Here is a 23954-nt window from a genome sequence, read left to right as displayed (position 1 = left end):
AATGGATGCATTGCTTGGACTTGTGGGTCTCTCAAATGAGCAAAGCAATTCTTGAATCCTAGCAACTATTGCATGATATCTGTTTTCAAATTCATCATGCTCTCCAAAGTGAGTTTCGCTAGATTTTGAGTCTAATTCACATTCTAGATACTCCCTAACAATGCTGAATTCCTTCCAAATTTCGGGCAGCCTATTTTGCCTAGAAATTAGTTCGTGATGGTTGATGTTATCTTGCTTTAAGTAATTTTCAAGGTGAGTTAATGACCTTTTAGGTAGACCACGTTTTTGAACAGCCTTTGCTTCGGATTCAAACACCATGATGAATGGTTCAGGTAATCAATTATTGACAAGATAATAATAGAAATTAATCTTACAACAATGGTGACTATACAAACAATAAGCTCTATATTCAGTGCACTGCATTCATTTTGCATTGTTGAAATTAGTGACAGTCTTTGAATGGAACCAACAATGTAGGTAGATGAACAAAAGCATAAAATAACGTATAATAAACCACGTACGTTCTAAAATATACAAAATACACAAAGCGGCCCAACTAATTATTAGCACGAAATCGTATAATGCCCATGAGAAGTCAAGACAAATCTGTTATTCTATACACGGAAAGTGCTAGCAGTAGGGTTAGGATATCAGGCAGGATGTCTACCCTAGTCCAGATAGGAACAATAAAGACAAATGGAACAGACTTACAGTACATGGCGGTGCTGTATCATCAATCATCACTACCACTGGAAACACTCCTTGGCTGGAATCACATGCCTAACGTGACTGGAAAGTCCAAAGGATGACGTCTGTGATGTAATGTTCACTGGAGTCCAAATTCCAAGTAGCATTTAACATCTCGAACATCAGGGTATCAGATACAAGCTGGCATAAATAGCTCACAAGAACAAATGCAATAACACGTGGTAACTTCCACAGATTGTTAACGTGCGATATCAAAGCAGTTCCAAAACAATGTAGACTTCGTTGAAATCTCAATATGACGAATTCAACCATTCGTAGTAATTAGCCTTAAGCACGACATCCTGGTGCTTTTATACAATAACTGTTCACGATGCTTTTCGCGCCAAGCTCGTTGCTATGTTCAAACGGCGATTGCAGGCAGCAATTCATGACGATAACAATTTTTAGGTGACTAGCACAATGTTCAAAGTTCACAATGATTCTCATCGCGGCCCGGAAGGACCAAAATTTTATGTTGCGAACGACGAAACAACATATCGGCCGCACATAACAAAGTTCAGTTCCATAGGCGCACAAATACAATTTCGAAACAAATCAAATGGAGGACCAGACTGCCCCAGACGAGCAGACACAAACACATCACTCACAAGGTGATTCAAACATTTATTACAGATGAATAAAACACTGCATATTTACACATTATGTACAACAAATTCGGAGGTACACCAAAACACGTGTACTGCTGCCGGTCGTCATGTTCAGTGTCTCTGTATAAAACAAAAACGCAGCAGCACATTGCCAACTGTTACAAAATGAAATGCGGCAGACGAGTACCAACACAAAAGCCGCAACACCCTTGGTAAGTTATTCCAATCCCTAACTCCCCTTCCTATAAATGAATATTTGCCCAAGTTTGTCCTCTTGAATTCCAACTTTATCTTCATATTGTGATCTTTCCTACTTTTATAGACGCCATTCAAACTTATTCGTCTACTAATGTCATTCCACGCCATCTCTCCGCTGACAGCTCGGAACATACCACTTAGTCGAGCAGCTCTTCTTCTTTCTCTCAATTCTTCCCAACCCAAACATTGCAACATTTTTGTAACGCTACTCTTTTGTCGGAAATCACCCAGAACAAATCGAGCTGCTTTTCTTTGGACTTTTTCCAGTTCTTGAATCAGGTAATCCTGGTGAGGGTCCCATACACTGGAACCATACTCTAGTTGAGGTCTTACCAGAGACTTATATGCCCTCTCCTTTACATCCTTACTACAACCCCTAAACACCCTCATAAACATGTGCAGAGATCGGTACCCTTTATTTACAATCCCATTTATGTGATTACCCCAGTGAAGATCTTTCCTTATATTAACACCTAGATACTTACAATGATCCCCAAAACGAACTTTCACCCCATCAACGCAGTAATTAAAACTGAGAGGACTTTTCCTATTTGTGAAACTCACAACCTGACTTTTAGCCCCGTTTATCAACATACCATTGCCTGCTGTCCATCTCACAATATTTTCGAGGTCACGTTGCAGTTGCTCACAATCTTGTAATTTATTTATCACTCTATAGAGAATAACATCATCCGCAAAAAGCCTTACCTCCGATTCCACTCCTTTACTCATATCATTTATATATATAAGAAAACATAAAGGTCCGATAACACTGCCCTGAGGAACTCCCCTCTCAACTATTACAGGGTCAGACAAAGCTTCACCTACTCTAACTCTCTGAGAAATATAGCAACCCATTCAGTCACTCTTTTGTCTAGTCCAATTGCACTCATTTTTGCCAGTAGTCTCCCATGATCCACCCTATCAAATGCTTTAGACATGTCAATCACGATAGAGTCCATTTCACCTCCAGAATCCAAGATATCTGCTATATCTTGCTGGAATCCTACAAGTTGAGCTTCAGTGGAATAACCTTTCCTAAAACCGAATTGCCTTCTATCGAACCAGTTATTAATTTCACAAACATGTCTAATATAGTCAGAAGGAATGCCTTCCCAAAGCTTACGTACAATGCATGTCAAACTTACTGGCCTGTAATTTTCAGCTTTATGTCTATCACCCTTTCCTTTATACACAGGGGCTACTATAGCAACTCTCCATTCATCTGGTATAGCTCCTGCGGCCAAACAATAATCAAATAAGTACTTCAGATATGGTACATCCCAACCCATTGTCTTTAGTATATCCCCAGAAATCTGATCAATTCCATCCGCTTTTCTAGTTTTCAACTTTTGTATCTTATTGTAAATGTCATTGTTATCATATGTAAATTTTATTACTTCTTTGGCCTTAGTCTCTTCCTCTATCTCGACATTATCCTTGTAACCAACAATCTTTACATACTGCTGACTGAATACTTCTGCCTTTTGAAGATCCTCACATACACACTCCCCTTGTTCATTAATTATTCCTGGAATGTCCTTCTTGGAACCTGTTTCTGCCTTACAATACCTATACATACCCTTCCATTTTTCACTAAAATTTGTATGACTGCCAATTATGCTTGCCATCATGTTATCCTTAGCTGCCTTCTTTGCTAGATTCAATTTTCTAGTAAGTTCCCTCAATTTCTCCTTACTTCCGCAGCCATTTCTAACTCTATTTCTTTCCAGTCTGCACATCCTTCTTAGTCACTTTATTTCTCTATTATAATAAGGTGGGTCTTTACCATTCCTTACCACTCTTAAAGGTACAACCCTGTTTTCGCATTCCTCAACAATTTCTTTAAACCCATCCCAGAGTCTGTTTACATTTTTTTTTACTGTTTTCCACCGATCATAGTTACTTTTTAGAAACTGCCTCATACCTGCTTTATCAGCCATATGGTACTGCCTAACAGTCCTACTTTAGAGACCTTCCTTTCTATCAGATTTATTTTTAACTACCACAAAGCAGTTTCATGATCACTAATACCATCTATTACTTCAGTTTCCCTATAGAGCTCATCTGGTTTTATCAGCACCACATCCAAAATATTTTTCCCTCTGGTTGGTTCCATTACTTTCTGAATCAGCTGTCCTTCCCATATTAACTTATTTGCCATTTGTTGGTCATGCTTCCTGTCATTCGCATTTCCTTCCCAATTGACATCTGGCAAATTCAGATCTCCCGCTACAATCACATTTCTTTCCATGTCGTTTCCCACATAGCTGACTATCCTATCAAATAATTCCGAATCCGCATCAGTGCTACCCTTTCCCGATCTGTACACTCCGAATATATCAAGTTGCCTATTATCTTTAGAAATGAGCCTTACACCTAGAATTTCATGTGTCTCATCTTTAACTTTTTCGTAGAATACAAATTCTTCTTTCACCAGAATGAAAACTCCCCCTCCCACCTTTCCTATCCTATCTCTACAATACACACTCCAGTTGCAAGTGATAAAAATCATTGTTATCCGTATTGAAGATACTGAATGTAGGATGTTAAAAGGTTTGTTTTTTTCACCTATTCAATACATATAAATTTTATAATTTAGGAATTTATTGTAGATTCCACTTGAGACATGTTTCGCCCTTCATTGAGGGCATCATCAGTCAAAATTTCACCTCAAGGTAAAAAAATTAGGTAACTGGTTAGTAGTAGACATGTACAAATTAATACATATTATTAACAACATACAAAAATTAAGTAGGGGAAATAGTTGCACAAAAGTGATGGTTGAACATGTAGGTTTATAGATGAAAGGTCAGCACCAATGCCTAAAAATAACATAGTAGAGTTCTGCAGTGGTGCTCTGGAGAAACAGTTGACGCAATCATATGATAATAAAAAGTTAAAAATATTTACATTATAACAATTAAGGGAGAAAAGGTGTAGTGTTTGGCGTCAATGTTTTTAACCTACAATTGATGTCAAAGGTTGGTAACTATACAGTATTTACATTGTTCTATTGAACAGTTGAGAAAAAGTTTTAAAAAATATTTACATTTAACATTCAGCGTAAATGTTTGTAAATAAAAACTAATGTCAATGGTTGGTAACTATTAGTAATTACATTATCTAATTGAATAGTTGAGAATTTACAATTAAATACATATTTACACAAGAGCAGTTGGTGCGCAAGGATAAAAAAAAAATTTCTAGTACCAAGTGCGTCCTGATGTTTTAGAGGTTGGAAGAAGGAAATAGCATTGATATTTCAGAAAATGTAGAGCAGTTTATTTTAGTTAAAAATCACCGGGGGTAGGGAAAATTTCATAGCCGTATGAGGTTTTTTAGGCATCAAACTGAAAGTTTTCCGGTTGCAGCGCCGAGATCGGGATGGAGACTGGTCAGTGTGGCTGGAGATTCATGGGTAATCCGTGCGTTTGAACGGCAACAATGGTGACAGTTAATAGTGGGTAATTGCTAATTAGGAAAAATGTTGCGGGTTGAGACTTCCGCTTATTCTTTTAGTTGACTTCTGTAGCATCGATTGTGATGTGAAGACATCGGTGTGAAATGCCGGTGAGACAAAATGATGTTGTTCCGTGGAATAAAGTAAGGCGGACTACGGGATGAAGTTGTTGTTCTTTACTGGTCTGGTGAGATAGAATAGAGTTGCTTGTGTTGTGGACTGCTGCGGAGAATTAGAATGTATACAGCAACTGCAGAGTCAGAGCGTTAAAGCTGGGGTGAGGCATCTTCTTATTCTGACTGCGAAGAGGAGCCGTAGTGGCACGCCATATTTGTGCCGATGTGCGCTGGGTTCCGGCGAGTTGTTGAAAGTTGTATTGTATGAAGTGGAAGCTATCTGTAATTGAGATGTTAATAGTATTAGTTGGTGTGTAAGAAAGGTTTATGGTAAGTAATGAAGAGTGAATGTTATGTTACGTACCTGTTGTGTCGCTGAGAGGTAATTGTTGATGAGAATTGGTGGACTATGAATGAGGCTCAGTCGGTAATACGCACATACGGTTAGCAATGGCAACGGGAGGAGTGGAGAGCTTTGGGGGGGGAGGGGCATGGGCGGAGTCATGCGCAAAGGTGAGCTGTCAGAATGGAGGAAGGTAGAGTGGAGGGGCGAGCTTGTTGTGTATAGGGAGTGCAGGTTGATGTAGTGTTGGTTATAAAAAGGGGGGGGGGGGTGGGGGGATAAGGAACCGAAAGTTACGCGGATAATATTGATGCCATTTGTTAATGTGGTGAATGTTATTTGCTTGTGCTGGGTGTTGTACTGTTTTTGAAGGTCGAGTGGTTCTTATTTCTCGTGTTGTATCGGTGGGGTCGTGGTGGAGGGGGAGGTGCTTGGGTGGGAGGACGTGTGGGCTTGCTGTCGTTGTGTGTGGGGGAATTGGTCGGAAAGGGGGAGGTGGGGGGTAGGGGGGTAATTGTCGACGTGCTGGGTGAGTTAGTTAATGTGGTATTGAGGATTTTAGACGCGTTGTTGCCTTGAAAATTTATTTTTTGTAGTAAGGTGGGAATTTGTTCATAAAGGGGTTTTTTTAAATCTATTATCTTGTTGAGGTTTTTATCCTTGTTGAAGTGTTGGTCTAGATAGATGTATAGGTTCTCAAACTCAGTCATTAGTTTGCCTTTCTCGACTTTTTTTAGGATTGTTAAGTCTTGTTCTATTGTGGTGAAGTGGTGGCCAGTGTCCCTCATGTGGGTGCTCATTGCGGAAAATTTATTATGTTTTTGGGCATTGTAGTGTTCTAAATAAGGGGTTTGGAAGCTTCGGCCAGTTTGTCCGATGTACGAGGAGTTGCATTGTGAACAGGTGAGTCTGTAAATACCTGAGCCCGCGTAGAGGTTTCTTCTTGGGTTGACAGAGTTCTGGTTGAAAAATATGTTCTGGTTAGTGTTCTGCGTTTTGAAAGCAATGTTGACTCCACCAGATAGCCAACCCCCTAAAAAAGCACGAAGTCAACATTGCTTTCAAAACGCAGAACACTAACCAGAACATATTTTTCAACCAGAACTCTGTCAACCCAAGAAGAAACCTCTACGCGGGCTCAGGTATTTACAGACTCACCTGTTCACAATGCAACTCCTCGTACATCGGACAAACTGGCCGAAGCTTCCAAACCCCTTATTTAGAACACTACAATGCCCAAAAACATAATAAATTTTCCGCAATGAGCACCCACATGAGGGACACTGGCCACCACTTCACCACAATAGAACAAGACTTAACAATCCTAAAAAAAGTCGAGAAAGGCAAACTAATGACTGAGTTTGAGAACCTATACATCTATCTAGACCAACACTTCAACAAGGATAAAAACCTCAACGAGATAATAGATTTAAAAAACCCCCTTTATGAACAAATTCCCACCTTACTACAAAAAATAAATTTTCAAGGCAACAACGCGTCTAAAATCCTCAATACCACATTAACTAACTCACCCAGCACGTCGACAATTACCCCCCTACCCCCACCACCCCCTTTCCGACCAATTCCCCCACACACAACGACAGCAAGCCCACACGTCCTCCCACCCAAGCACCTCCCCCTCCACCACGACCCCACCGATACAACACAAGAAATAAGAACCACTCGACCTTCAAAAACAGTACAACACCCAGCACAAGCAAATAACATTCACCACATTAACAAATGGCATCAATATTATCCGCGTAACTTTCGGTTCCTTATCCCCCCCCTTTTTATAACCAACACTACATCAACCTGCACTTCCTATACACAACAAGCTCGCCCCTCCACTCTACCTTCCTCCATTCTGACAGCTCACCTTTGGGCATGACTCCGCCCATGCCCCTCCCCCCCCAAAGCTCTCCACTCCTCCCGCTGCCATTGCTAACCGTATGTGCGTATTACCGACTGAGCCTCATTCATAGTCCACCAATTCTCATCAACAATTACCTCTCAGCGACACAACAGGTACGTAACATAACATTCACTCTTCATTACTTACCATAAACCTTTCTTACACACCAACTAATACTATTAACATCTCAATTACAGATAGCTTCCACTTCATACAATACAACTTTCAACAACTCGCCGGAACCCAGCGCACATCGGCACAAATATGGCGTGCCACTACGGCTCCTCTTCGCAGTCAGAATAAGAAGATGCCTCACCCCAGCTTTAACGCTCTGACTCTGCAGTTGCTGTATACATTCTAATTCTCCGCAGCAGTCCACAACACAAGCAACTCTATTCTATCTCACCAGACCAGTAAAGAACAACAACTTCATCCCGTAGTCCGCCTTACTTTATTCCACGGAACAACATCATTTTGTCTCACCGGCATTTCACACCGATGTCTTCACATCACAATCGATGCTACAGAAGTCAACTAAAAGAATAAGCGGAAGTCTCAACCCGCAACATTTTTCCTAATTAGCAATTACCCACTATTAACTGTCACCATTGTTGCCGTTCAAACGCACGGATTACCCATGAATCTCCAGCCACACTGACCAGTCTCCATCCCGATCTCGGCGCTGCAACCGGAAAACTTTCAGTTTGATGCCTAAAAAACCTCATACGGCTATGAAATTTTCCCTACCCCCGGTGATTTTTAACTAAAATAAACTGCTCTACATTTTCTGAAATATCAATGCTATTTCCTTCTTCCAACCTCTAAAACATCAGGACGCACTTGGTACTAGAAATTTTTTTTATCCTTGCACACCAACTGCTCTTGTGTAAATATGTATTTAATTGTAAATTCTCAACTATTCAATTAGATAATGTAATTACTAATAGTTACCAACCATTGACATTAGTTTTTATTTACAAACATTTACGCTGAATGTTAAATGTAAATATTTTTTAAAACTTTTTCCCAACTGTTCAATAGAACAATGTAAATACTGTATAGTTACCAACCTTTGACATCAATTGTAGGTTAAAAACATTGACGCCAAACACTACACCTTTTCTCCCTTAATTGTTATAATGTAAATATTTTTAACTTTTTATTATCATATGATTGCGTCAACTGTTTCTCCAGAGCACCACTGCAGAACTCTACTATGTTATTTTTAGACATTGGTGCTGACCTTTCATCTATAAACCTACATGTTCAACCATCACTTTTGTGCAACTATTTCCCCTACTTAATTTTTGTATGTTGTTAATAATATGTATTAATTTGTACATGTCTACTACTAACCAGTTACCTAATTTTTTTACCTTGAGGTGATATTTTAACTGATGATGCCCTCAATGAAGGGCGAAACATGTCTCAAGTGGAATCTACAATAAATTCCTAAATTATAAAATTTATATGTATTGAATAGGTGAAAAAAACAAACCTTTTAACATCCTACACACACTCCAGTGCCGTGAGAAAATTTCTGCATCCATTATATCATTTCTCAGCCATGATTCAACTCCTATTACAATATCTGGTAAATATATATCTATTAAATTACTTAATTCTATTCCTTTCTTTACAATACTTCTACAGTTCAACACTAACAATTTTATGTCATCCCTACTTGATTTCCAGTTCCCTGTTCCCTTATCACCGCTCCCTAGGCCATCCCGTTTCCCTGAATGTACCTCCCTATTACCCTTCCAAACAAATTTCCTAACTTATACTTATATGAAGGCCATCCGAGCGCAGATCCCTATCTCCTACCCACCCATTAGGATCTAGAAATTTCACTCCCAGTTTCCCACATACCCACTCCATAGTTTTATTTAAATCCCCAATCACCCTCCAGTCAGTATCCCTCCTACACAGTATTCCACTAATAACAATCTCCGCTTTCTTAAACCTCACCCGTGCTGCATTTACCAGATCCCACACATCTCCAACTATATTGGTACTTATATCAGCTTACCTTACGTTGTTGGTACCAACGTGAAACACTACCACCTTCTCCTTCCCCTCCTCCCTCTCTTGTACTTTCCTCAACATCTGCCTCAACCTAATTCCTGGATAACATTCTACCCTGGTTCCCTTTCCTCCACACACTTTCCCCACGTGTCTAACGATGGAATCCCCCATAACCAGAGCCTCAACCCTACCCACCTCATTTGATCCCCTCCCCTCCTGGTCAGCCCTATCTTTCCTGATAGCTGCAGAAGCTACTTCCTCCTCCCTTTTCTCCTTCCCATGACCCTGTTCCACCTGTCTTTTCCTATCCTCTACTCTACATTTCCCTTTCCTACCTTTTCCCTTCCTCCTACTTCCACGCATCTCAGCAACAGTTCCCTGTCCCTCATCTTCCCTCTGTTGTTCTACCTGGAGTGACTCGTACCGATTTCGCACAGACACCTGTCCTGAATTCTGATCCTGAATAGAGCCCTTGGCCTGCAATCTCCTTCCCCTTAGAACATTAGACCACCAGTCTTCTACAACTCATCCCTTTCCTTCCCCTCCCTCTTGTACACCTACTGTAACCTGTACATTGTTTGAGGGAGTCCTATCTTCCTTCCTGTCTTCTGTGAGAATCCTAATTATCTCCCTCAAACTTTCCAACTCCTCCCTCATACCCCTCAATGCCTCACCACACCCACAATAAGTACACTCGCGCTCCTTAGCCATTCTTTACGGGGGGGAAATTTTAAATTAAAAAATAAAATAATTTATTTGCAAAAAAATAAATGAACGGAGGGATATATTGTCTGGAATAGTACACAACAATAAGGTAATTAATATACGACTACACTACAATACTACTTAGTCGTGCTCTATTTTTTTTTATCCTACAACCCCTAACAGGATAACAGCTGCTGTTAATTACTGAATATCGAAAGTAATACACAAGAACTACACAATTCCAAACTGCAATTAAGCCTATCCTAATTTCAACAATATTTTAGTAAGAGTTTCTATGGATACCTCTACTACACCAGTACTACACAAATATTTTACAATAATAAAATAAGCACACTAAATTCTAATAGGATATTACTCGTATACTACTGTACAGTATACTCCAGTAATTTTTAAACTACTTTCAGACGTATCCTAATTACGATACCGGTACCGTACCGTATGTCACTACAAAGCACAACAGAAATGAAATTTGCAAGAACTACTGTACTCAGAGATTACCAACGAAGCTAAATGCTTAGACAAATTATTATTAGTATTACGGTCTAATAGATATACACGAAAGATAACACACGAATATAGCAGGCAAGATACGGCACTATCTAAATGTACTGTATCTATACTACAATGTATCTACACTACACTACACTGCGTTTGGTTAAATGCTTAAGTATCAAAAGGATTGCAGTACACGAAGAAAAACACGAATATAACTGGCAAGATACTATCTAATATATTATACCTTATCTTCACTGCAATTCTACTGAAATGTGGTTATGTGATTATTACAGCTGGTGGATTACTATTATTTTCCCTACTCCACGGGACGGAGAAAAAAAAAAGTGTCCTTAATTAGGCCTACTGAAAAATACGAGGTTGTCTACAATAATTTCTCAAATATTACTATCAAAACTACTACTACTACTACTACTCCAGGGACTTGAACTGCAATTACTGGGATATATGAACTTTATTATTATTAGCTAACTACTCATAAATACTGAAAGATCGAGGGAGCGAAATATAAATTACGGATACTAACTACCTACTCAGAAGTACAAATGAATGGAATACAAGGTCAGCTGATTTTTATTTATATTTACTTGACTACACTACACCCTTTGTTCACAACTGTAGCCAACAATGCAATATTTAAATATGAGGAGCGACAATAATCAATAACAATACGACTGTTAACTATTACCGTGTAATCTCTTTAACTTCTTTTTAAATGGAAGTTTACAGGCGTATCATGTTTTTTAATGTAGTAAATTATTACCTTCGCGATAGTTTGATTGTATATCTATACGAAATACCGGAGAAGTTGAAGATCTTCACATACACACTCCCCTTGTTCATTAATTATTCCTGGAATGTCCTTCTTGGAACCTGTTTCTGCCTTAAAATACCTATACATACCCTTCCATTTTTCACTAAAATTCGTTTGACTGCCAATTATGCTTGCCATCAACAAACTGTCACATAATTTTCAAAAATAATGAAGGTGTTCATAGATCCACCTATAAATATCACATCAAAATCCACATGGATAGCCACATTATACTTCAAAACGCCTTCTGACCCTTTCACATTTGTTTAGGCAATTTGTACTCTGTCCACCAAAGTATGTACACACATTCTTTCTGCCAAATATTAGTCATCCAGAACTTCTCACTTTGTTGCTGAACAGCGTTCAAAGCCTCCTATTAGACGAGTTATGTACAAGTATGTTGCACCACTTTTCCACACCAGTCACAGCACAGCTAGGCCACAGGTTCTTGCAGATGATGCGGCTGCCGACACGGCCATTTGCCGCCAGCCTCCATTCAATTTCAGTCCAACCCAGGTAGCTATGTAACTTGCAGTCCAGTGGTATCCTGCACCAGATAAGCAGATGGGTGAGACACTGTCCAGTCCGACTGCCTCCACTGGGATGTTCGTCACAGGATCATGGTGCGGTATGGTAGCACCCAAGGCACAGAGTGTGCCTCCCAACTTGTCACTTCAGGTTGCCTTGAGAAGGAGCTGGTCACTACAGCCACAGTAATATAAACAAACCGCAGCAGACAAGAGAATACTTGAGGTAAAGGTATGCTGCTGGGCTCAAAGATCTTGCGTGGTATCACCAATGGGTGGCTTAATGTGTATGCAGTAGGGACTCTCCCTCGCACACCAGGGATTTTAGGGCACTAGCCCTGGGGTAAGCACTGCTATCTATAAATCATTTGACAAGATTACGGTGGGGTGGAAGGAAACTATAGGAGTTTACCCTAAACCTGAAAGTAAGGGGAATAAATTCCAAGGAGAGACCCTAACTAAAACCTAAATAACTTATAATACTAAATCCATTACACTAGAGAATACCAAAAGTATTTACCTACACAATTATTTACAACCAACTTACAACAAAACTTATTATTACCTTATAAATAAAACCCTATAAATACCTTACAATAAACTTGTCATTATTTTATAACTAAATTCTTACATATAGCTTACAACTAAATCTACATGGTCACCAACAATGGTATTTACCATTCCGTACCAGACTTACGGTACCTTGATCTGGGTGAGGTGGACTCTGCTGACCCTTTTCCTTTTGGGATCGCTCACCAATAATGTCACTGGGGTAAGGAACTTCAAGATGGTGCAGGGACCTCGAAATCTGGGGGCCAACTTACTGATAACATGGTCCGCAGCACTACTTACGGGGTGTGTTTTAATAAACACCTGGTCACCCACAGAGAGATTGTGCGGTCTTCACCCGCGGTTGTAATTACGCTGGACCTTAGCGTAATAAACCTTCAAGTTCTTTCGTGCATGGTGCCAATTAGCTCAGATCTTTTCTGGGCTGGCATCGTCGAGCAAAAGATCGTTAATTGACCACAGATTAGATAGAGGAGAATTTGGGGTAAAAGCCAACATTAACGAAGCAGTGGTTTGCTTGTGGCTTTCATGGACAGCAGTGTTAAATGCAAACAACAACCAATGTAGTGAAGAATTCCACTTGGAGTGGTCTGAGGAGTGATAAGCGATTAGAGCAGATCGCAGGTTACGATTCACTCTCTCAGCATAATTTGGCTTCGGGTAATACGGGGTAGTGGTTACATGAGCAATAGATAGATCAAAACAGAAATTCCGGAACTGGGCAGAAATAACGGCTCTTGCGTTATCACTTACCAAAAATGGAGAGGGTCCAAAACAATGCGAATATCTGTTTCAAGCACGAGATGGTGGTGTTGGCGTTAGGCCATCTGAGTGGGGAACAGCCACGTAAGACACGAAAAGGCGTCAACACACACAAGTATGAAACGATGACCATTCCATGATCTCAGGAAGGGCCCAATATTGTCTATGAACAGTCTTTCCATTGGGCGAGAAGCTTGCTCAGAGGACAAGAGACCTAGACGAGTATTCGGGGCTGGTTTGGTGATGTTGTAAACCTTACAGGACTTGGCAAGGGCACGGATCTCACTATCCATGGATTTCCAAATGAAGTGGTTACGAATCTTCTCTCTTGTTTTGAAAACGTCCAGATGACCCGCCCACTGGGGATTCATGAAAATATTTGAAGAGAGCCGGGACCAGGTTAGTTGGGACTACAATTTTGGGGTCTCTGCGACTGCGAGCAGGACAACACTGGACACCATTCTTAAGGATGTAGGGCTTAACATGCTCACCGGATTTAATCCTGTCGATAATAGCTTTTAACTCAGCATCGTCCTCTTGATGTTTGGTTATATCCTTGAAAAGGAAGGGAGAGTCAGCGAGGACTACATTGACCAAAGCTGATACTTGTATGGGAGATGGGTCTGTCGGCTCTGATTGAGGGTTAGAGCTGCCTGGATAGAACCTCCTTACTGAGGCCGTCAGCCAAAACGTTTTCCGTGCCACGAATGTGTCGGGCATCAAATTGGAAGGCTGAGATGCGCACTGCCCAACGTGCTAGACGACCGGTCCTTCGCGGCTTGGCCAGTACCCAACTCAACGTCTGATTATCAGTTTCCAGATCGAAAGGAAGATGTTCCAGGTACATTCTGAAGCGTTCTAATGAGAAGACAACTGTCAAGGCTTCTAACTCATAAATGGTATAATTTTGCTCAGCAGGTTTCAGGGCACATGAAGCACAAGAAATAGGATGACGCCCTTCTTGAAATTCCTGAAGAACAACACCGGATATGCCTGAGGAAGAGGCGTCCATCTGAAGGATGAAGCATTTAGAAAAGTCTGGCATAGCCAGTACAGGAGCGTTTCATAAGGCAGATTTTAAGTTCATGAAGGCTTCACGTTAGGCATCACCCCACACAAATTTGGCATCCTTTATTCTCAAAGCATTTAATGGGGCTGCACGCTCAAAAAATTGGGAATTAATTTGCGGAAAAAATTAACCATGCCAATGAATCTGGCTACAGCCTTGATGTCCTTTGGAGGGGGAAAATTCTGGATGGCGGCAGTTCAAGACTGATCCATTAAGACACCCCTCCCCAACACAATATGTCCTAAGGAGGACATCTGGGGTTGTGCGAAGGAAACCTTGGATGCTTTGAGGGTTAGACCTGCTTTACGCAGTTTTTCAAGCACTTCGTTGAGATGGAGTAGGTGTTCCTCGAAGGTTTCACTAAAAATTATGAGAATACGAACTTGAACTTAATGTCCGATAAGACATAATCTAGTAACCAGAGGACAGCCGCTCCAGTCGCCAAGCCAAAAGGGATGCGCTCAAATTCATATAGGTTCCAATTGGTTGCAAATGCTGTGAGATGCTTGGATTCTTCAGCAAGAGGTATCTGGTAATAGGCCTGATTTAAATCGAAGCTGGTGAAAATTTTTGCATTAGCGAACCAAAAAAAAGAAGAGTGCAAATCAGAAAGTGATTAGATGACTACCTTATGGGTCAACATCCGACAGTCAACTACAGTACGTTATAGACGAGAAAGGTTCCACCTTGTCAATACAAATTTATTTATATAAATATCTACAGTACTGGTTTCGACTCTTTCCATGTAGTCATCCTCAGCTGTACACCGTTACCTTCACATAAATCAAATTAGTTGATTTGCCTTGTCACAATGATAGTCATAATGATAGGATATATCTTACTTCTAATTGAGCATACTTTAGGGTAAATTTGACTACATACAGTCTAAAATGTGTAGGTAAATCTTTTAAGCCTAAAATCATGTAAATGAATGGGCTGTTGTTAAAAGTACAATTACATAAACACTTTTTTAAAAATGTATGTAGTACATGTAAAATGCTGTCTTAAAGTATACAGTTCAAGTAAAATTCGTTATATCCCTTTCAGACCTGAAAGAAAACTGGAGGTGTGAATTTTTGTTTGTACGTCAAGAACTGACTAAAATGCTCCTCAATACACATATTAATAGTTTATTTTACAAAATAAAAACTAACATCCGAAAAACAGGACCCACACAATTGTGCGTATCAAAATTCAAAACCTCGTTGTATCACGTACGATGGTGTAGCTTCAAAATTTACGTTCACTAACCAATGTACACACTTCATTGAATATATTCCGGTATTCAGTAAAGCTTCTAGATTAATATAAACGCAGTAAATAAATACTTACTTTCGGCACTACTGCTTCCTGCCATCTCGCCGATCAACTGTGCTTTTAAAACTCTTCTTCCTTCGCCCTGGCGGTCAAGCGCATACTAAAATCAATTGAAATACACGCCACGTGTCCTGCACAGTCACTGCAGTCCGGTGTAGCGCCGAAAAAACATCAAATACGGTCAGGGATAACTAAAATACGAACCCGCACAATTGTGCGTACTCGGTCTGAAAGGGCTATTAGAAACTTTTCGTTAAAATAAGTTTTTCGTCTTGCGTACGTTGATTTTCTTCAATATGATGTGAAAATCGTATAAATGAACTATTATTAAAAGTACAGTTACATAGGCACTTTAAAAAATATATATATTACATGTAGAATACCAGCTTAAAATGTGCAAATACGTATAAGATTTATTGCATTAAATAGGAAACAATTTTTTATAGAATAAGTTTCCGGTCTTGCATTAGTTGATTTTCTTCAAATGATATGGAGAATGTCTATGCTTTTTTGTAGGTGGTGCTCTTCTTTCTGTTGTATATTGTCCTTGTTCATTAGTTTATAGTTGACTTATTCATCATTAATAACAAGTTTGATGTATTGTCTGAGGTAGATGTGTGCAGCTGTGGTTGAATATGGCTGGAATATAGAATAAAGAATATGGGCACAGTGCACACCAAGCAGCCAAATCTAGCGCATCACAACCACAATAGCAATTACACACATCGACATTTATAGACCGGAGAAGACCCACCTTCCTGCATTTGACACTCACAGAAAAGAAATTTATATTCTATATTCCAGCCATATTCAACCACAGCTGCACACATCTACCTCAGACAATACATCAAACTTGTTATTAATGATGAATAAGTCAACTATAAACTAATGAATAAGGACAATATACAACAGAAAGAAGAGCACCACCTACAAAAAAGCATAGACATTCTCCATATCATTTGAAGAAAATCAACTAATGCAAGACCGGAAACTTATTCTATAAAAAATTGTTTCCTATTTAATGCAATAAATCTTATACGTATTTGCACATTTTAAGCTGGTATTCTACATGTAATATATATATTTTTTAAAGTGCCTATGTAACTGTACTTTTAATAATAGTTCATTTATATGATTTTCACATCATATTGAAGAAAATCAACGTACGCAAGATGAAAAACTTATTTTAACAAAAAGTTTCTAATATAACGAATTTTACTTGAACTGTATACTTTAAGACAGCATTTTACATGTACCACATACATTTTAAAAAAAGTGTTTATGTAATTGTACTTTTAACAACAGCCCATTTACATGATTTTAGGCCTAAAAGATTCACCTACACATTTTAGATTGTACGTAGTCAAATTTACCCTAAAGTATGCTCAATTAGAAGTAAGATATATCCTATCATTATGACTATCATTGTGACAAGGCAAATCAACTAATTTGATTTATGTGAAGGTAACGGTGTACAGCTGAGGATGACTACATGTAAAGAGTCGAAACCAGTACTGTAGATATTTATATAAATAAATTTGTATTGACAAGGTGGAACCTTTCTTGTCTATAACTTACGATAATGGTCAATACGGAAAATGAAACTAATAAATCAAGTCAACTACAGGTCGATAACCACCTTGCGGTTTAGGGACCAAAAACATGGAAAAAGAATAGGCTGATTTGGACGGGCGTATCACTCCATCAGTGAGCATTTGATCAATGATAGCCTTCAGGGCTTTCATTTTGGGAGATGACAACCGATACGGAGGGGAGCGAACAGGTATGTTATCCGTAACCTCAATTTTGTATTCTAAGACATTGGTGACACCTAACCTGTCGGTGAAGACATCAGGGAACTTATCGCAGAGTTTCCTAAGTTGATTGGCCTGCTCTTTGGGTAAGTGATTAAAATCAAAAGCCTTGGGTTCATAAGAATCTTCAGGAACAGCGTTAACGTGACAAGGCAGAATAGGGGAGCGATCACACAGCTCAAAGGTTCTTGCACAAAATTTAAAATGGTATCTGTTGAACTGGAGGTCCAAACTCATGCCTGTTTTAACAATAAAATTGGCACCCAATATGAACTGGCAGGATAAATCCTTTGCCACTAGTACTGGCATTTTCCAGGTGAAATCACGGACTTGAATCTTGACCTCTAGGGATCCTACAATGTTCAACGAATTAGAATTAGCAGTATGGCAGGTTAAGGACACAGGTTCTAATGTAAGTAACTTGCAAACCGTTTTCATAGAATTGTACCAGGTCTCGCTCATCAAGCTGACACTACTCCCAGAGTCTAGTAACGCACAGACAGGTTCATTATTTACCTCTATGCATAAATATGGTAGTTTACAAGAAGCTATGACAGAAATCCTACAAGATTACAAGAAATGAACACTAGAGTCAGACTGTGAGCAATCATTAGCCTCAGAATTAAGTAATTCATCCAAGGTACAGTCATGATTGACAAGACAAGAAGCCATGCTGTGGGGTTTACCATCCGAACTGGCGGTTAGTCATCTAGCAATATTATGGCCAGGGGGTCCAGAGCCAGAAATGTTACGTGATGTTAGATCACATTCTAGTATATAGTTTCATTACTGAGGCAGCAAATAAGGCAGTTTAATTATTGAGCCTACGGGCAGGGACTGAGGAAGTTTAGCCAAGTCAAGACACCATCTAAATATGTCATCCAAGTTTCCAATGTGTAAAGTTTTGTTATTATTTCCGCATCGTTACCCGATTGCGTTTTGTATCAATTTTATCCTGTCAGATGTACTTTCTCATATGTGCATATCACATATTTTTATGGCTGATTTGGGGTCAATTTCTTCTTCTTCTTTGTTGTTTAGGCGTACTGAGGGCCACGGGGCTCGTATCTACTCTTGGGTAAAGTTGTTGCTTTCTTCTTCTTCCAATACTCCTTCATTTGCTGATTATGATCCAGCTTTCTCTCCTCGGTCCACTTAGTGCCTGTAGTCTTCTTACTTGTAAGGGATGTTGGGAAAACTCCATGTTGGATGGCTTGACGGAACAGTAGTCGGTCATGAGTTTGTCCCAGTGGGATATCTAGTTGTTCCATATCTGACTTAACTGATGTGATCCATTTGTTCTTAGAAGCCTTGCCTCTTCCTGTTACTGTGAATATCCTGTTCGTGAGTCTTTTCGAATCCATACGGGCCAAGTGTCCATAAAAGGTCAGGCGCCTTTTCCTTATAGACGTGACGATGTCCTCCTCGTGTTCATACAGTTCATCATTATGGCGGATTCTGTAAGTGCCTCCTTCCTCTCTGATTGGTCGTAATATCCTCCTCAGGATCTTTCTCTCTTTTAACTCCAGCTTTCTGAGTGGGCCCTTCCTAGCTATTACAAGGCACTCAGAAGTATACAGAATAGATGGTTTGACTGCCAAGTTGTAGTGTCTGAGTTTGAGGTCCTTGGAGAGGCACTTAGATGAATAGATACTACGACACGAGTGATAAGCCCTTTCAAACTTGGAACATCTGGCATCTATGGCTGGGTTCTATCTCTGATTCGCAGAGATCCATTTTCCCAAGTACTTAACTGCAGGTACTTTTCGTATGGTAGCGTCTGTGGGAGGAATTGTAGAAGGGGCCTCCTTGATATAGGTCATAAATTTCATTAATTATTCTTTCAATTTATTTTATTAGTGTGAATTAAATCAATGTTTTTAGCCGAATAAATCCATCATAGCCTTTAATCTGCGTTATTATTCATAAAATTAATGTAGTCTTATTTCCTGTCTATATACTCTTTAGTATAAGATATATTTAGAGATTTTTCATGTCGCCTACTTTTTCCCGAACATGTCCTGAGTTTAGCCCAATTTATGACAGAATACGGCGCAGTACAGTGCTACAGCAAGTAGTGGAGACTCATGCAGCAGTGTGTAGCATGTGCCCTGAGGAAGGGCAGCAGGGGTATTCACGTGTTTGCCGCACAAATTAATTAGTCTGACAGTCTCGTTCAGCAACGTCTCTGTGTACTTCCATCTGGTGTCTGTTACTCTGTTACTGCATAGCTAAATACTCAATTATTTTCGTATTGTATAATCATGCAGTACTTCCGTTTCATTGCAATACATCTGAGTATTTTGATAAGCTTTAAATGTTAAAAAATGTATAGCATGGAAATGATAAAGACTGCTGAACCTGTTGGTATGCGGTGGTGTAAAGAGCTACTAAAGTATATGTGGAAACACAAATGTATACCACAAGACTGGAAAAAAAGGATAAAAATACTAGTGTTTAAGAGAGGGGACAAGAAAGTTTGTGGTAAATATAGACGGATCACACTTATATTGCATGTAGTTAAAATAGCGGAAAGGATATTAGAAAGAAGAATGAGAAGAAAGATTGAAGGAGAGTTACAAGAGGAACAATATGGCTTCAGGAGTGGAAGATCTACAGTGGATCCAATCTTTAAAATGAAACAGCTGATGGAAAAAACTGGGAATATGGAAAGTATCTATTCATGACTTTCATAGATATAGAAAAGGCATGTGATAGTGTCCACAGAGAGAAGGTTTGTGAAACCATCGTTAAAAAAGACTTTGAAGGGAAATGTTAGAAATGGTGCAAGCAATATCTATAACTGTGTTAGCAGGGTAATGACCCCAGTTAGAAAGACAGAATGGTTTAGGAATAAGACTGGACTAAGACAGGGGAGTGTGCTGTCACCTCCTTTGTTTATTATCATCATGGACAAAGTTGAAAAGGAAACAAAGGAACCCTATGGGGATAAAGAGATGAAGATACTGCTATTTGCTGATGATGTTGTAATCTGGGGAAAGAAGTGCAACAACAACTAGACGTACTGAACGAAAAAATTGAGAAGTATGGCATGAAAATCAGTACAGATTAAAGCAAGAGTATGGTTATGTTGAGAGGGGAAAGGCAAGGAAAAGGCACTGTGAGAATTGGAAATCAGAGTCTGGGAATTGTCGACGGGTATAAATATCTTGGAAGTGAATTAATGCAAAATGCTAGGGTGGACATGGAGATTAGCAGGAGGGTACAGCGGGGCAATGCATTCTACGAAAGTGTAGGAAAACTTGTTAGGAGCAAGGAATTACCAAGGAAAAGTAAAGATACACTTAAGAAAATGGAAATTGCAACACCATGAAGGCATTAGTCGTTTGTGTTGATATTCAAGATATGGAACGATGCCATGTAGGTATGTACACGATCAAAGTTTCAGGCCCATTGGATTGTTGCTACAGGTCTCCCAATGTGATTGGTCACGGAGGAATCAACTCCAGTATACGGACTCTGGTGTAGCGTAGTTGACTTGCAGTCTGTGCAGTGAAGTGTTCCCTGTCAAACATGCCTTGGTGACAGAGAAGAGCACGCTATCAACAACTGTCACCGCTTGACAGGGCTCGGATAATTGGGCTGTGTGAGGCTGGATTATCGCTAAGGACTGTCGCTGCATCTGTTGGCCAACAGGCATCTACGGTACAACGTGAATGGCAGCAGTGGTCAAATGAAGGTACGCACACTCGTAGACCTGGCACAGGCCCAGCACGACAGACAACTGTGAGAGAGGACCGCCGCATCATTCGGATGGCCCGGATGGAACCCCATACAACAGCAGCACAAATTTGAGCAGCTGTGGCACCCAATGTTACACAACAAACAGTTGGTAATCGCCTGCGTGCAGCTGGCTTACGAGCCCGTGTCCCTGCAGAAGGTGTTCCATTGACCTCACAACAGCAACGTGTAAGGTTGACCTGGTGTCGAGAAAGATTGACGTGGGTCGACGAATGGCATAGGGTCATCTTTAGTGATGAATCGCGCTTTTGTCTTGCCCGCAGTGATCGCCGGAATCGTGTGCGCCGACATACCGGGGAGAGGGGCCACCCAGATCTTATTGTTGAGAGACACACAGGGCCAACACCAAGCATTATGGTCTGGCGAGCTATTGGCTTTAATGTGAAATCACAATTAGTGCTTGTTGAGGGCACTATGACTGCTCGACAGTACGTTGATAGGGTACTCAATCCAGTGGTTGTCCCTATGATGGCGAACATTGCTAATGGGGTGTTTCAGCAGGACACTGCCCGGGTTGACACTGCACGCATCTCCAGAGAAGCTCTCCACGACATCACAACCTTAGAATTGCCCCGCCAGATCCCCGGACCTCAGTCCTATTGAGCATGTATGGGACATGATGGGTCGACAACTGGCCAACCATCCTCAGCTACCCACAACTCTGGAACAACTGACCCGTGCAGTGCAGCAAGCATGGGCCACAATTCCTCAGGAAGTGATCCAGGGCCTTATTAACTCCATGTCTCGACGAATTCATCAATGTTTGCAGCTCATGGTAGGCACATCCTGTACTGATTGTTGTCCAAACTTGCGGTCAGAGGGACCTGAAAGTGTAATCATGGAATCACAATGAAACATTCGTCCTGCATGTTCAGTTGCAGCAATGTAGCACCACTCCTTCTGGGTGTTGCAATTTCCATTTTCTTCAGTGTATAATGTACAAAATGTACTGTGTACATTTATGTCTACCACCCCCATGCCCCCAATATATGCCTAAGATCTTGTGTTGCCCCCTTCTCTCATCATACTCTGTGAAGACTTGGACTTTGACTAGCAGGCAAGAGAGTAGAATTCAAGCCAAAGGGATGAAATTCCTTAAAAAAAAAAGTATGATAGGAAAGACAGAGGGAGAAATGAAGATGTTAGGAAGGAAGTTGGAACAGGAAAGCTAAATGAGAGAATTGAAAAGAATAAACTAAGGTTGTTTGGACATGTAAAGATGGAGGAGAATTAAAATTCCAAGACAGATGCTGGTGGCAAAGTGAGGGCAAGAGAGCAAGGGGAAGACCTGGAAAAAGATGGATTGAATGAATGAAGAACGGCATAAGAAGACAAAATTTAGACTGGGGACAAGATCGTGGAAGAGAAATGGTGGAAGGGAAGAGGAAGATGGAGCAGCGCCATAAATACCCCGACCCGGCAGGAGCTGGATAAGGGGAAATGATGATGATGATGACATGTGTAATTCTTGTTCCTTAAGTGAAAGTTTTATTGTATAGTATTATTATTACTGCACTTAACCCTTTACTGCATACTGTGTCCATTAGGCAACATATAACTTTTCTCCTTATAAATAGATACAGATTTTGGACAGAAGTAGTTTTACGGCACACCTTCAATTGTACAGTCAGTTAAAAAACGCATATACCAGTGTTGCCTTGGTTTTTGTACTAAACATATGACAAAACAGCCCTACAACCAAAGGTACTCCTTCCACGCCATCAACATCCACGCATACCAACCACCGTTTATTTTATGTGGGCCCTCCCCATCACATTACCATGGGCTTCAGAAGTACTTCTGGCTCAACCTCAAAGACATTACCGACCTACAGTCGTGCAAGTATTCTTGCATCATCCAATATGTACCCATGGACAGTAGGCAGTAATGTTTGGTCCGGCTCCATGGCTAAAAGGTTAGCGGGCTGGCCTTTGGTCACAGGGGTCCCGGGTTCGATTCCCGACAGGGTAGGGAATTTTAACCTTAATTGGTTAATTTCACTGGCACGGGGGCTGGGTGTATGTGTCGTCTTCATCATCATTTCATCCTCATCAAGACCCGCAGGTCACCTATGGGAGTAAAATCAAAAGACCTGCATCTGGCGAACCGAACTTGTCCTTGGACACTCCCGGCACTAAAAGCCATACGCTGTTTCATTTCATTCTAGTAATGATCAATCTTTGATTATTAAATGCTCAGCGTAAAATCATGAAAAATCATATATATACCCCATTATGGCAATCCACATCACATACGAGTGTTAAGCTATTTGCCCAAGTTAAGAATTGCTGGTAGGTCTAAAACACTGAACGTGAGTCGAACATTAAAGCTGTCTATATAATGTGCATTGTGAGTGCAAGTGTGATTTGACTTACACTCATTGTCTCCAACTGGTCGCTTACGTGCCTGTCGGAAACATGTTGTGTGCTTGTGTACTGCTCCTTGTGCGGCGAGGGATGGCGTTTTTGACAGTGAAGGGCTTGAGGAAGGATTTGGATAGGAGGGGGGGTGTCCTAGATTCGTGGTTGTGTGTTTTTGTTTCTGTTAACGTTCTTTAAATAAATGTTTTTTAACGCAGGAATGCTAGAATCAAAAAGAATGT

This window comes from Anabrus simplex, chromosome 5, assembly GCF_040414725.1.
Source record: "Anabrus simplex isolate iqAnaSimp1 chromosome 5, ASM4041472v1, whole genome shotgun sequence".
Taxonomy (NCBI): Eukaryota; Metazoa; Arthropoda; class Insecta; order Orthoptera; family Tettigoniidae; genus Anabrus; species Anabrus simplex.
The sequence above is the reverse complement of the archived record's forward strand: the minus strand, read 5'-3'. Positions refer to the sequence as shown.